Raw genomic sequence first — 9,657 nt, 5'->3', positions numbered from 1 at the left:
CAATTTACCACACTTATCATTAATTTATTGCAAAGATAAAAAATAATAAGAGTAATTTTTAAAATATTTTTTTGTTTCTTTTGTAATTTGATAATTATGGAAATTCCAGTATTATAGTAATTTTGTTATTCACGAATTATTTTAAAATTTTCAAAATTCTATAAAACTTACAACAACAATTATCATTATATTATTTGTTATAACTAACAATAAATTACTTTTAGTTATTGGTGAATTATTAGAAACTATTGAAATTGTAAGAATTATTTGTTTCAAAATTAGTTTTTACCAATTTCATAGAAGTTAATCTTATTAAAAAATATAAATAATAATATAAAAATGTGGATCCCTTCACCGACAAAAGAAACACAGACAAAATGTGGATCCCTTCACCGAAAATGTGAAGTATTTAGGTACCCTGGACAGCTTTGGGTAGAATTGGAGCTCAGAATGTGTCACCTCTTTTTATTATCTTCTCCATGAAAGAAAATTTCGTGGTCAATCAAAGTTTCTAAGAATCATGCATTTGGATTTTGGACAATCATGCATGCAAAGTAACAATTTACATGCTTATTTGTTTTTTTTTTTTTTGAATTTATTGGTTGAAGGCATGATAGATATACCTCTATAGAGTTAGGTAGGCTAAGAGAAGGAGCTTATCTTGTTTTTGGTTCTTGATTGTAGTTATTTGCTGTATTGCTGTTTATTAGGAAATTGTTAGGTATAGGATTTCTATCACGCATAAAATTGTGAATGAAATACTGAATCTGTCTTTTAATCTTGAGAATGCAATCATTTTTATTACTTCTTAAACATAAGAATTGCATTTGGTATCCAACATGGACCAGTTGATGATCCTGTAGTTGCAAAATGGCCAAGATTTCAGGTTCTCCAATTTATTGATTCTAAAAAATAACTAGGTTTCTCCCATATATTATAATGGTGGTAAATATTGTTTTTGGGGTTTGTGCTAGCCTTTCTTCCAATGATAATTTGAAGTCTGATGTTGAGTAAGCTCTAGATTTGGTTTGGTGGGAGTAGTTTCACTATTTAACCTTGTCTTAGATTGCATCCTCCTTCACATAGCTCTGGCCTTGGTTGAATCTCCTGCAAACAAAACTGAACATTCCTCAGGTACTTTGAGGAATGTTAAGTTGGGATACATCAAAGAACTGAGATATGAAGAAATTATTTTTCACTCTCCCATATATTAAACAGCCAGATTATACCTTCCTCAGTTTTCTATTTTCTTTTTGATAGGTAACAATGAAGTTTTATTAACTAAAGTCAAATGTGTACAAGATGTACATACACCATTATAGTAGATTCTGTAGCATGCAAGATATACAAAGATTGATGAGGAAAGGATAGACATTTGCTTCCTTTATGATTATAAATGGGGCCTTCTTGGTGTTTCAGATGTTGAGGAGGTGGAAGGTTTGACAAAATGGCCTCAGGTTGGCAAGATAGACCAATTTACTAGGTTTTGTGTTTCCATGTATGTGGTACTATTGCCATAATTCTCTACTTTGGAAATTACTATCGCAAGGATCCAAGAGAGCGAGTAAGCCTTGCTGTTTCTGCAATTGCGGTACTCTCTCTCTCTCTCTCTCTCGCGCATGCGCGCACACACACACCCCTTAGTTTTTTTTTTGAAATTGTCTGTCTTTTTATCGCCTTGGCTTTTAATCTAATTCTGACATGGTTCCAGGCATTGATCTAGAAACAAAGAAACATAGACTCCTCCAGTGTAGCTCAGGGGCCACAGTTTGGTTATGTCGCCTCCAGTTACTTGAAACAAAGAAACAGACAAGTTTTTTCAAAAGGAGAGTATTAACTGTTTAATTCCTCCTCTTACCAACTTGAGACCGGTTTTCAACTCTTACAGATTTCCAAAATCCTGTAACAAAAGTTTAAGCTATTCTCAAAGTACACTACAAATGCATGCTCTTGCCATCTGGTGATGAGTATAGAATGGTGCCTTGAATAAATGATGGGGGGAATCAGATATTATTGGACACAAAAAGGTGCAGCCGTGCAGATAGGCAAATAATAACAGCCTAAATACATTCATATATGCTAGTTTCAGTTAGTGGCTTCTGATGCTTATTCTATCATATTTTTATCATTAGTTTCACATGTTAACAACCTTGTGAACTTCCACTGATTAATTACATTCTCATAGAGACTGGAGTTTATATTGAAACCAGGAAGTAAACCTCTGCCATAAGACCATAGACACTCCCAAATGATTAACAAATAAACTGATGGATGATCGGGAAGAATTATTTAAATACCATAGTATGTAGAATGGATTAGTAGGAAAACTTATTCAACTATTACCTACTGAAAATATTTGCACTTGGGACCTAATTGAATATGTACACTTGCAACTGGAGTACTTATTCAACTTTTATTGCAAAGTAGTTTCATTCCTTGAGTTTGTCAGTTATTCAGCTTTTACAGTAGAGACAACTATTGAAATCATGTTCTTGGAAGAGTGTATCTCTGACTTTCAGTCATATCTTAGGGGTAATGTGAGTCATGGGACAAAATGCAATGTGATCCTTTTAATGAATGATAGCAGCACATTTCATGATGGGTTGTATAGGGTTGTCCATTGGATTTAATGGAAGGCCGAGTTTTAAGAAATTTGGTCTTAGGTGTGGTGGTGTTCAAGTTTTGAAACTTGCAATTCCAAAACACATTAATGTGCACAACCTTCAAAAAAAAGTTAAAAAAAAAGGGCAAGGATACGTCAGAAAATTTACAAATAAATAGGTTAAAACAACAAAAAGCAGCCTATGAAGAAATAGTTAAGGCATTTCACTATACAAAATATCCCTTCCCAAGCCAGATTCAGCTAAAGCATCTGCTGTTTCATTTAATTCCCTGGGGATCCATCTAAGGATGCAGTTTAAGGAAGCAGACAGTTCAAGATTTCATAGAGGAAGCGAGCAAGCCTCCACAGGCCAGTCCCTATATTATTGGACCAACCTATCTTATTCCTCAAATCACCCTCCACCAGAACAGAGGTAGCCTGTGTGGATTGAGCAATCCGGAGGTCAACATGAAGGAGATGGACCTCAAATTCAGATGCATCAGAAGCTGAAATAGGACGATACCCATTCCAAGTTCCCATCAGATTTTCAAAGTAACTCCCTTGATACCTTCTGTCCAAAGAGACTCAAGAGAACCTTTACAGCTGCCATCAAACTGTAGCCAGGTCTCAGAAAAAGAGAGGGATTGAGCTGAGTAGCCGCCTAAGGATGGATGGGAGAAGAGTGAAGAATTGAATATTCTTGGATATTGCCATCACATTACCCCTAATTGAAGTTCTTGATTTATGGTAGGACAGGGTGGATTAGGGGTCTTCTTGGAAAGATATGTGAGAAACAAGGGATACCCTTTGAGTACCAGTTTGTGTTTGACTGTACAAGGACACAATGCTCAGACTAGATGGGAAGGGACCAGCTTCTATCTTTTTTCTTATTTGCAGCTTTATCTATGCAGTAATTCCAATCTGATGGTTGGGGGGTATTTCCAGTGCTACCAATGCCTTTAAGATGAAAGCAAGCAGATCTAGGGGCTCGGATCATTGTTGATCATTTTGGTGTGGTCTCACATAGCCTAGCCTGTCTTGTTCCATCCTAGAAATTTCTAGGCCCAAACAATCATTTTGGTGTGCTCTCACATAGCTGCCTTTTCATTAACAATGCTTCCATCACTGCGTGTCCGACTATCTATATAAATTTGTGCACGAGTAGGTGCCACCCCATGGGCCTCTTTTGTCTAACAACATGAAGGTAAAATAACTTCAAACAATATACATATACTGAACAAAAAATTTATCATCATTACTGCAAATATGTAGAACTAACCTTCTCTTCAATGAGCCTAGGGAATCCTTTTGTGCCAGTGCAGTAAAGGTCTTCTAGCTTGGCTCGATTACTTTTATTAATATGGCTAACTCTCTACAAAAAGAAAAACAAAATAAAAAATAGTTAAATACTAATGTTTAAATTGATTCATGATAAATATAATAAATTACTCTACCTTTCCCTCCTCAGAGCACCAATAATGAACCAGTGTACGATATTGGTTTCCATCTACCCGATCATCTGGAACATTAGCAGCCCCTTTGCCTTTGCCTTTATTTCATTCTTCCATTGCCTCCACTTGTCAGATATAATTTGTAGGAGAAGCTTTTTTGTTTGTTCAGTGCATCTAGGCACAAATTGAAACTTTGACTATAACCAATGACACCGAATTCAGACTTATCATCATGATTGTCAAAACTTGAATAAATAACTTAGATAATCTTAAACAACTTTTATACCTCTACAGTTGTCCACATATCATCTTTGTAAGTCTGGGGCATATCTTTCCATTTTATATAGTTGATAGGTGCAAATTGGGCTCTTCTTACCATGGTACCTGTAAAACCCACAGTTAAGTTAGTGGGTACCTGTTAACCATTAGAGGGGACGATAGCATAGAAAACATAGAGACACTCAAATCTGATCTCCCAACAATTGGGATGTGTCTTATTCTCAAAACGAGTCCATATGTGAATAACAACACTGAAAAATAAACGACGGTATGGGGTTGGATCTCTCCCCTCCCCTCAAATCCCGATCACACTATAATCAAACTATAAGACTATTTACATAGAGAAAGAAGCAATGATTAATAAAAACAAAGAGAAAATAAAATGAGAAGCAAGGGAAGAAAAATGAAGCTTACCTGATTCAATAAATAACTGGTAATTATTATAACTTTCAAATCAATAAATAAACTGTTGGAGTTTGATATTCATTTGGAATTTGTAAAAGAGATAATGTAAATGAAATGGGTTCCGGTACAATAGCACAAAGCTCTGAGTTAACTGCACTGAAGAGGTCAGGGTTTGAAGTGGCTGTAGAAGCTTAAAAGTTGTAGGCTCATGACTGTTCAGACCTCAGAGTTCTGTCCAAAACCCCAACCACAAGGCATTTGGTTCGAATCCAATGTGCAGACTCTGTAACCAGTTACAGTGTAGCCTAAACTTTCAACCTGATTCTGGGATTTTGGACAGTGGATTTTAACAGAATGATCAGAACCTCAGTAGTCAATAAGCGAGGGTACTTCATCAGGACCATATGATTGCAATAGTGATGCATACCTTTCGGCTGTGAGGCTATCAGGGCTAAGATAACAGAGGTTGTTTACAACAGGGGGTTGGCAGACCTCCTAATAGACAAATGGACCCTTCATTGGTCCACCCACAATTCTATTTAAGAAATTCATCACCTGTTCCCAAGATAATATCAGAGATCAATTTTCATGGTAGCTCACTGATATGGTTTCACAAGCATTTCAATTTTCTAGTAACAAATGAGGGTAAACAAGGTGTTGGACAAGAATTTATACCAGAACTTTAAATACACAATACAGGCAACAGCCCTATTAGGAAGTGTCTAGGTAACATGGGTAACAACAAGGGAAAAAGGGTTCCAATCATTCATGTATCAGAAACCTACTTAAAGGGAGCAAATAAAATTAAAATCCCTTCAATGCATAGCCTCGAGGGATCCCATTCTCTGAGTTCTGAAGGGGTATTGCTTGAAGGTGATTCAAGGATTATTATTGTTCAGTATTGTTCATCTAGCTACCCATGGAGCCTTCTTTCTTCCTTGGGTATTACTTGCTAAATGGCACACCTTTTGTCTAGCAGAGTGTAGACATCAATCACATCTTTTTCTTGAAATCAATGAATGCTTATGTGAAGATGGTTGCAATTCTAATGCAAGGAACAGAAAACCATGCACTGGATGTAGCCACTAACAATGCTCATTTTGGAATGGGAAAACTATATCTGATTAGACTTGAAATTCAGCAACAAACCAATTTATGCTACAGTAACATTGCCTAATGCCTCTGTACAAGAAGTATTACCCAAATACTAAGACTGATTTTATCTACAAGCTGCATAATATAAAGCAAAAGAATAATAAGAGATGCTTTGTTTTCAAAAATTCTACTTCATCCCCCCACCCCCCAAAAATATTATCCAAATTGTAGCAAGTGTAATGATAATCCTCAAAGATTCATCTTTTCACTAATCCTTGTTATATTTCAGCACTCGAGAGTTTCCTTTGACATCCTTCTGAAGCACCAATACACTAAAAAAGATCTTGAGAAAATGTTTCTATAAACCCATGCTTATCTTGCAATGGATGAAAATATGGTCAGACTTTTTGGATGCTAAACTTCTATTTTAAGACATGGCAAGACTTACTTGTAGATGATGTGGCCCCATATGCAAAATTTGATAATTTCATGGAAATTACCTATATTACCTCAAGGCTATGTTTGGACTTTGGACATAGCAGGTTACAAGGGCAGAAATGAAAAGAAAATTCCAGTGAATCACCTGTTGATACATCATAGATTCACATACAGGTATACAACATCTGGGTAAAAGTGTACAAGTTTTTTGCTGTTAGAGGTTGTTGTCTAGCATCTGTGGAGTGTTTCTCAAATGGCTGGTAATTACATGGTTTGATCAAGAAGGGGAAAATTTCTGGAAAATGATTCCAGGGGCTGAGTTTTGGGTAATTTGGCAGGAAAGAAACTCTAGAATTTTTCAGAACAAAGGATGCTCAGTTGAGGAGGTTTAGTAGAAAATAGTGGGAAAAATGTATTCTTGGACAGCAGGACAGAACAGGTTTAACAGATCAGATTTTGCTCTTTTTTGTGCTTATTATAATCTTTTTGTAAACACAAAGGATATTGTTGTATAGTTTCTCATCTTTGAGGTTTTGTTTTTTGTAAATTCCAGGTGCACAGCCTTTAGTTATACAGGGGTTTCATTTTTATTAATAAAAGTATACTTTGTTCTTCTTAAAAAAAGAGAAGAAACAGCCTCCATCTATGACTGGTCTGGATTGAGCACATGATCCCTCCGTGTGGCAGACACAGGTGGTGTTGTGTGACGCAGGAAGTGAATGCCGGGATCAAGTCAAGCAGAGCCATGATCTGTTTCTTTGTTATTGGGAATGCTGGGATCTAGGGTTCCTACAATTTTTTTCTTATTCTGACTGTTTACTTCATTTCTTGTTTATTATTCCCTTACTGTTTTCCCCCTTGATTATTTTGTTCTTCCATATGTAGTCTTTATACATTTCTCTTAGAACATTAGAGATTTATGTTTAATGGTCCATTATCCATTAAAAAAAACTTCACTTGAGAGTTGTTTTGCAGGATATTTAAGAGTCAGAGATCAGCCCGAAGTCAGCTCAATGAGATGTTTGCTCTCTGGCCCAAAACCAAAGGCAGCAAGTGGCTGAGCTTAAGGGACCTGGGTGTACTGCCACCCTAATGAGAACTTCTCAGCCTCCTAACTTAAAATCACAGGGACAGGGACATAAATCCCTACTGATTTCCAGACAACCTATAAAATCTGGTAGTATTTTATTGGTGCAGCATACGTGACCTAGGTAATGCCATGAATTTGGATGGGGCTACTAAGGGCCTAGCATAGACCTGGGTGTACTTCCAAAGGAACCAGGTCTGCCACTGTTCTACTGGTCATTGGAACCAGGTCTGCATCTAGGCCACAGGGATGATACACTACTTATTGTAATCACTCTGTTAGAGAGAGAGAGAGAGAGAGAGAGAGAGAAGTTTTTTGTACCAATGAAGTTGGTAAGTGTTTTTCCCTCATCACCAATTGGTCGGCCCATTTCATCTAGTTGAACAACAAATCTTCCCCTCCGCTACCATATCCCACACCTCTAACATATGTGTGGGACATCGAGGCTTGTATTAAGCTGAAAACATGAAAGATGTGTAAATTGTATATGGGTTATAATAACTCAATAAACAAACTAAGGATTTTTATGTCAAAATAACATATACAGAATTATCAAATACCTTTAGTTGGCCACCTTTGTGAGTATGCATCCACTGGTGCACTACCCTAGTGGTTTGGTTCTCATTGTTGGGCTCAACCTGGGTAGTTTGCCCCTCATTATTGGATTCACCCCCTTGTGGTTGAGCTTCATCTCTTCAATGGGAACTCAATGAGACAATATTCAATCTCTTGTGTTTCCCCATATTAACCCGTAAGGTGTAATTGAGAAGGGCTTATAACAACTCCCCATTAGTTCAATTTTTTGTCAAAACATAAGATAAGGTAATGATATAAGAGCAGAAATGACCTAAGAGAGAAGATAGTAGAAATGAAATGTCAATGTGATACAAATAAACCATACATGCTTTGCCAATCAAAAGAAGAAAAAAAACATTATTTTTTTTTATTTAACTCTAAACCCAGTAGAAATAGTCAAACACCAAAATGCAATTTGAGAAATATGAGTATCATCAGACAACGACTACAAGTGCTAATTATAAATCAAAACACTTTTATAGTAAAGCCAAGTACAAGGAATTCCAAATCATAGTAGTGAAAACATTGAATGGAATGTGACATAATTAAAAAAATTCTCTTCACCATCATCCTCTGTCTCATTGCCTTCATCTAATTCATCTTCTGCATTTGGTGCGATGCATAGTTCATCATCATCATCATTATCATCAATTCATGATCCACTCATTTTGATTATGAGTAACATCAAATGTGTCTTCTACAACTTGTTCAACTAGTTGCTTTGTGTTAACACATAACTCATCACCCATATCATACATATCCCTAATTTTAGCATGCATGACCACAAGCCAATCCTTGTGACTCTCATCTTCAACGTAAAACACCTTTTTCACTTGTGATGCCAATACAAAAGGATCATCAGTGACATAATTACCCATGTGTTTTAAATGATTGAAATTCACAAGTGTGAATCCAAAACTATCTTTCTTGCAACCTTTGTTGATATCAACCCAATCACATTTAAATAGCACAAGCTTATATCTAATAGAATAATCCAATTGAATAATGTCTATCAATGCACCATAGTAATTGATTTCACCCTCAATAGGCCGCCTGTCCGGTGTACTAGCATAATTCATAATCTTTACAGTCACAACAACCCTTAATGCCTCCATAATGTTGATCTTCTTATTTGCTATATTATTAAATTATTATTTTTACAAGCCGTGACAATTAATATTGCCTTAGGATTCATTCCTAATCCACGAATTCTTTTCCTACACAAATATCTTTGTACTATAACAGAACTCCTGAAATCCCTTAAGAATTCAACTTCTATAAAATTCCTTCCCTAAGTATTTTCCTTTACTGCAATAAAATGGGAAAAAAAGATCTTTATAAATTATTTCTTTCTTCCTAAGTAGAAATGTATCTTAATTGTTCTTTACTGTTCCAGAAGCATTGGAAATTTTGGCATTGGGTGCACCATCTTCATGCCATGTCCACCTTTTCTCTTTAGGGATCCTATGACAAGTTCATTTGTTTGGATCCTAAATCCAGCTCCACCAATTATATACCCCTTGCTTGCAATTTGCCAACAATACTCATGGACTGAGCCTTCGGGAGCAAGTTTTCATAACCACAATGGGAGCCTATTTAAAAACTTGCAGATTCATGCTTGGTTTATGTGTATTTTCACTTGACATTGAAGTTTGTAGATTCATGCTTGGTTTATGTGTATTTTATATTGTGGTTTGATCTTAGTAACTACTTGTTGTCATTCT

At 36.0% G+C, this 9,657-nt stretch overlaps 1 long non-coding RNA gene across 1 annotated transcript; it reads left to right on the top strand.

The window, feature by feature from the left end:
- Window positions 1-402: 402 nt before the first annotated feature.
- Window positions 403-7,862, top strand: LOC148801219 (uncharacterized). Its single transcript, XR_016083753.1, has 3 exons — window positions 403-554; window positions 1,420-1,591; window positions 7,246-7,862. It is a non-coding gene; the product is annotated as an uncharacterized LOC148801219 (long non-coding RNA).
- Window positions 7,863-9,657: the final 1,795 nt, after the last annotated feature.

The sequence above is a fragment of the Nelumbo nucifera genome, chromosome 3, assembly GCF_055504915.1.
Source record: "Nelumbo nucifera cultivar China Antique chromosome 3, China Antique-T2T, whole genome shotgun sequence".
Classification (NCBI taxonomy): domain Eukaryota; kingdom Viridiplantae; phylum Streptophyta; class Magnoliopsida; order Proteales; family Nelumbonaceae; genus Nelumbo; species Nelumbo nucifera.
Note: the sequence above shows the minus strand (reverse complement) of the source record. Positions and strands in the feature narration are given on the sequence as shown.